Source organism: Nylanderia fulva, unplaced genomic scaffold, assembly GCF_048542155.1.
Source record: "Nylanderia fulva isolate GAGA-0341 unplaced genomic scaffold, ASM4854215v1 Scaffold1259, whole genome shotgun sequence".
NCBI classification, from domain to species: Eukaryota; Metazoa; Arthropoda; class Insecta; order Hymenoptera; family Formicidae; genus Nylanderia; species Nylanderia fulva.
In genome coordinates this window covers 14,081-20,000 of record NW_028189474.1, presented here as the reverse complement: position 1 = coordinate 20,000, position 5,920 = coordinate 14,081, and the positions used below count along the sequence as shown (strand labels likewise).

General features: G+C 51.2%; 3 pseudogenes; all 3 read left to right on the top strand.

Moving 5' to 3' along the window:
* The first annotated feature begins 1,171 nt into the window (after nt 1-1,171).
* LOC146724570 (small subunit ribosomal RNA) lies at nt 1,172-2,348 on the top strand (annotated as a pseudogene).
* A 1,433-nt stretch (nt 2,349-3,781) lies between these two features.
* Nucleotides 3,782-4,848, top strand: LOC146724569 (small subunit ribosomal RNA; annotated as a pseudogene).
* An 836-nt stretch (nt 4,849-5,684) lies between these two features.
* LOC146724568 (5.8S ribosomal RNA) lies at nt 5,685-5,839 on the top strand (annotated as a pseudogene).
* Nucleotides 5,840-5,920: the final 81 nt, after the last annotated feature.

Below are 5,920 nucleotides of genomic sequence, written 5' to 3'. Positions count from 1 at the left end.
CACGCCGCGATCGGACTTGGGGTACAAGCGGCGCGTGCCGCCGGAGGTGTCGCCCGCCAACGAAAGCAACACGCCGCGATCGGAGTTGGGGGAACGGGCGGCGCGTGCCGCCGGAGGTGTCGCCCGCTTACAAAAGCAACACGCCGCGATCGGACTTTGGTACGGGCAACGGTTGCGGCCGGAGGTGTCGCCCGCTAACCAAGGCAACACGCCGCTATCGGGCCTGGAAAAATTTCTCGCTTGCCGGCGAGAGCAACGCGCCGCGAGCGAACTTGCGCCTGTTCCCGAGTTCTCGCTTGTACCGCTAACGAGCGAGCTAAATGAGATTAATTAAATGAGGACGCATCGGAAAGTTTATTCGTGCAAACACTCCGGCTTTGCTTATCGGCATCCTGCCTGCATTCGTCCACGTATCGGTCGTAGAATCTCGAAGATGGCAGATTACGGTGCGGCTCTTCTCGTTCGTCGCCGAACGCGCGCAAAATTAACGCACACTTATTTATTACGAGCACAGCATTGCCACGAGTCGGTGTCGCAAGACCGAATGGCTCTTATGTGGCGCGCACGCCTCTAGTGTGTTGGCCGCGCGGTTCCCTCTCGTTTCGTACGCAGCAGCGGAATCGTCGCGCTTACCGAGCATCTACTCCACGGATACGAGTTTTGCGGGAAGAGTTTGCTTCTTCCCGCTCGCTTTGTACGCCGTAGCGAAATCTTATTGCTGGTCGTGTGCGGTTAAACGCGTACGAACCAGACAGAACAGTCCTCGACGTCTAAGCATCGCCATCGTCGATCTAGCGTCAGGGTGAATCGCCGCGGTCTCTCGTAGACCGCGCATCATAACATATTGGGAGAATAAGAACACGAGTATTTGATCTGTGGATTTTTGAACGGAGAGGAGAGGAAGAAGAGAGGCGGCGGCGTCCGGGGGGTTTACTCTCGCCTCCCGTCGTTTCTCTCGTACGCTTTACATAATAGCGTTAAACACAGCAGAGTGTCGCGACCGGCTGAGCAAGACCGGCGGCAAATAAAAATGGCACATACGAGCGTATCTTGTCGCGCGCGCGTCGGTGTTTCAGCATCGAATGCGCGCGCGCGCGAAAAAGAGCTAGCGACTGAGTCTTCGGGCTCGCTCGCGAGTTACTCCCTCGCGAGTAACCGAACACGAAGCTCCCTGGTTGATCCTGCCAGTAGTCATATGCTTGTCTCAAAGATTAAGTTATGCATGTCTCAGTGCATGCCGAATTAAGGTGAAACCGCGAATGGCTCATTAAATCAGTTATGGTTCATTAGATTGTACCCACATTTACTTGGATAACTGTGGTAATTCTAGAGCTAATACATGCAAAACAGTGTCCCGACCAGTGATGGAAAGGACGCTTTTATTAGATCAAAACCAATCGGTGGCGGGCGGCTCGCCGTTTGTCCACCGTTTATTTTGGTGACTCTGAATAACTTTGTGCTGATCGCACGGTCCTAGCACCGGCGACGCATCTTTCAAATGTTTGCCTTATCAACTGTCGATGGTAGGTTTCTGCGCCTTCCATGGTTGTAACGGGTAACGGGGAATCAGGGTTCGATTCCGGAGAGGGAGCCTGAGAAACGGCTACCACATCCAAGGAAGGCAGCAGGCGCGCAAATTACCCACTCCCGGCACGGGGAGGTAGTGACGAAAAATAACGATACGGGACTCATCCGAGGCCCCGTAATCGGAATGAGTACACTTTAATCCTTTAACGAGGATCCATGGAGGCAAGTCTGGTGAGCAGCGCGGTCGCGGTAAATTCCAGCTCCAATAGCGTATATAAAGTTGTTGCGGTTAAAAAGCTCGTAGGAATTCTATGTCGCAAACGTCGGTTCACCGCTCAGCGGTGGTGAAGGCGTGATTGTGGGACGTCCTACGGTGGGCTTAGCCTCGCGAGGGCGCCCACTAAGCATCCCGTCGCGGTGTCTTTACTGAGTGTCCAGTCGGGCCGGGACGTGTTACTTTGAACAATTAGAGTGCTTTTAAAGCAGGCTACATTGCCTGAATTTACTGGCGTGCCATGGCTATGGAATAGGAACCTCGGTTCTATTTTGTGAGTTTTCGGAACCCCGGGTATGATAATAGGGACCAGAAGGGGGGCATTCGTATTGCGGAAGTTAGAGCGTGAAATTCTTGGATCGTCGCAAGACGGCCAGAAGCGAAAGCATTTGCAAAAATGTTTTCATTAATCCAAGAACGAAAGTAGAGGTTCGAGGCGATCAAGGATACCGCCCAGTTCTAACCATAAACGATGCAGCTAGCGATCCGCAGAAGTTCCTCCGATGACTCGGGGGAAGCTTCCGGGAACCAAAGCTTTTGGGTTCCGGGGGAATATGGTTGCAAAGTGAAAACTAAAGGAATGAAGGTATGGGCACCCAGGAGTGGAGCCTGCGCTTAATTTGACTGAACACGGGAAACCTCACCAGGCCCAGACACCGGAAGGATTGACAGAGGATCGCTCGTTCTTGATTCGGTGGGTGGTAGGTGCCATGGCCTCTTAGTTGTGGGAGCGTTGTTGGTTAATTACGATTAACGAACGGGACTCTCGCCTGCTAAAATAGGCGTACCTATGGTATCGCGGAAACTTTTGAAAGAAAATCTCCCGATTTTTTGAAGAAGTGCCACTATTTGAAAGAAATAAAATGTTATTTTCAACAAGACGCGGTGCTTGACCACACAACGCCAGGATTGTAACAAAACTACTTGAACGAGCAGATGTTCGAGATTCGAACGGTAATAAACCCGCGGACAGAAAGCGTTTTAAAATATTAATGCATCTCGATTCATGCCTCATGCAGCATGCATATAATTTATTAATTCATATCGTGGTCTAACATGCGTAGTTTTAAATTAATATTTAAATTTAGCGCTCGGCCGCGAGATATACGGACTCCGCGCCTTCGAAAAACGTTATACTGACCACTTCACGCCCATTCTTCGTCATTTATTCCGCTTTTCTCTCTCTAACGCTCTCACTATTCCGGCACACTTCGGACAAACCGAGGATCACATTTGCTCCTTTTCATTTTACATTTTCTACACACCTTTCCTTTTTACAATCTCTCATCATGTTCCACACATCCACATTTTTCCCAAGTCTTTTCCTTTTCGGCATTGCCGCATCATTTTCCCCAAAATGCAACCTTGTCCCTCAAACCCTAAAAAACTCTTTCACCCCTAAAGGCCTTCCAAGCACAAACCTCGTCCTTCCTACAGAGCACTTTCTTATTGACCCCGTAACTTCTAATATCACATTTCCCTTTGCATCTTTTTCGCATTCCTACCAAAAACACCACACGTTCCAAAAAACTCTCCCACTCGCCCTTTCCCCCCTTCTAATTTTTTCCTTTAAACACTATCGCCAATCTTGGCACACGTCAGATGACTTTGGGCCTATCTTGGAGGCCTCAACCCCTTTTTTTAAACTGCCCACCCTTTTATTCTTTCAACTCACTCCGCTCATCGTCTAAATCGCTACCCCCATCCTCACCCTCACCGCTTTCACACGACTTTCATGACTTGCTCACAGCTTCTCATTCTCCCCTTTTACTTCCTCACTTTCACACTCGCACTTGCTCATCCGCTCTCACTTTACCGCAAACTCTTCCTTTTTCGTTTTCATTCGTTTTCACATACACTTCCTGTACCTTTTAAAACACCCTTTTCAACATTTTCGCACTCACGCTCGCATAGCTCACCCCCTTTCCCCCGGGGGCAAACCCCGACTCGCTCAAACGATACACTCTCCTTTCCCCCTGTTTCTCTCATTTTTGCACAAATTTTCATCATCTGTTCCCCATATTCTCCCACAATGTCCGTATTTTTTTCACTCGCACTCTTTTAAATTTTGTTCGTTCCGTAAAAAGGAATTTTCGGTCCCACCAATTTTTCCAACACGCTTCTCACTCCCCCTTCCCCAAAGCTCTCATTCTCTCCTCATTCATTATCAAGAACGAAGTTAGAGTTTCGAAGGCGATCAGATACCGCCCTAGTTCTAAACCATAACGATGCCACTAGCGACCGACAGAAGTTTCCTCCGAGGACTCGGCGGGGCTCTTCCGGAAACCAAAGCTTTTGGGTTCCGAGGAAGTAATGGTTTGCCACTCTGAACTTTAAAGGAATTGACGGAAGGGCAACCACCAGGAGTGGAGAGTCCTGCGGCTTATTTGACTCAACCGGGAAACCTCACCAGGCCCAGACACCGGAAGGATTGACAGATTGATACTCTTTCTTGATTCGGTGGGTGGTGGTGCATGGCCGTTCTTAGTTGGTGGAGCGATTTGTCTGGTTAATTCCGATAACGAACGAGACTCTAGCCTGCTAAATAGGCGTACCTTATGGTATCGCGAAGGCCCCCGGCTTCGGCTGGCGGGTTTTTACTACCAACGTTACAAAACAAATCTTCTTACGAGGGACAGGCGGCTTCTAAGCCGCACGAGATTGAGCAATAACAGGTCTGTTATGCCCGTAGAATGTTCTGTCTGGGGCCGCACGCGCGCTACACTGAGGAATCAGCGTGTGTTCCCTGGCCGAAAGGCCCGGGTAACCCGCTGAACCTCTTCGTGCTAGGGATTGGGCTTGCAATGGTTCCTCATGACGAGGAATTCCAGTTCGCGCGAGTCATAAGCCTCGCGTTGATTACTTCCCTGCCCTTTGTACACCCGCCGCGCTAACTACCGATTGAATGGATTTAGTGAGGTTCTTCGGACTGGTGCGCGGCAATGTCTCAGGCATTGCCGATGTTGCCGGGAAGATGACCAACTTTGATCATTTTAGAGGAAGTACAAGTCGTAAACAATGTTTCCGTAGGTGAACCTGCGGACGTATCATTAACGTTTCCGGAGGTCCTGCTCTCGTCGAAGAGTCATCTCTTTTTGGTAGAGACGCGCGCTCGCAGCAGGTCGGGCGACTGACTGGACGCGCTGAAAAGGCGCTCTCAGAGAAAAGAAATAACGGATTTGACGAATTGTTGTTGTTTTTGATATAACGACGGACGCCGTCGCGCCTCTCTGACGAAAGTAGTCGGCAGCAGAGTCAGCGCGCCCCGGCGGGGTCGACGACGAATTCGGAGCGAGACGCTTCGCGATCACGCTCGTGTTGTGTGCCATTCTCCGGTCACACACACAGCAACAGAGCGGCGATTCGGCGTGAGAAGCGAACCGGTGGTACCTATGCCCGCGCACGCGTGTGTCACACCCACGACGTTCGTCGACGGCGCGCCTCCCCGTGTCGCGGGCAGCGGGCACGTGCGAGAACATACACGGTGTGCGAAAACCGCGAGTGCCGAGCGAGAGACACCCTATATTATTAATAATATATAATATATCACACAGAGCAGGGATCGATGATATTTCGACCAATCTGTCAACTGTGTCGGTCACGTTTCTTCAAATAGCTTCCGCCACGGCTCTCCGTTGCGGAGAGACGCCTCCGAACGAGAAACCACAACAAACAACTCTATCTTTGTGCCGTAGCCTTCCCTGGCGGGGCGTCGGTCCGCGCGCGTCCTCGGACGCGCGCGGACAGCTGATCGAAGAGGCCACCACGATTATTCTCTCTCCCATCGTCCCGAAAGAAGAGACCACAATGGTTGAACGAGAAGCGCGTTCTTCTCCGCGAACGCAAAAATTTTTGAAGGGGGGGGGGGGGGTGGGGGGAACGTTACACTAACGGTGATCACTTTGCTCGTGGGTCGATGAGGAACGCAGCTAAAATTGCGCGTCAACTTGTGAACGCAGACACATGAACATCGACATTTAGAACGCACATTGCGGTCCACGGATACAATTGCCCGGAACCACGTTTGGCTAAGGTCTTTTTAGTACCCTAAAAACCGCTTGCTTCCGAAAAGGCGCGCATCGGCCACTACGCGGGGCGACCAGAAAATGGCGCCGCGCG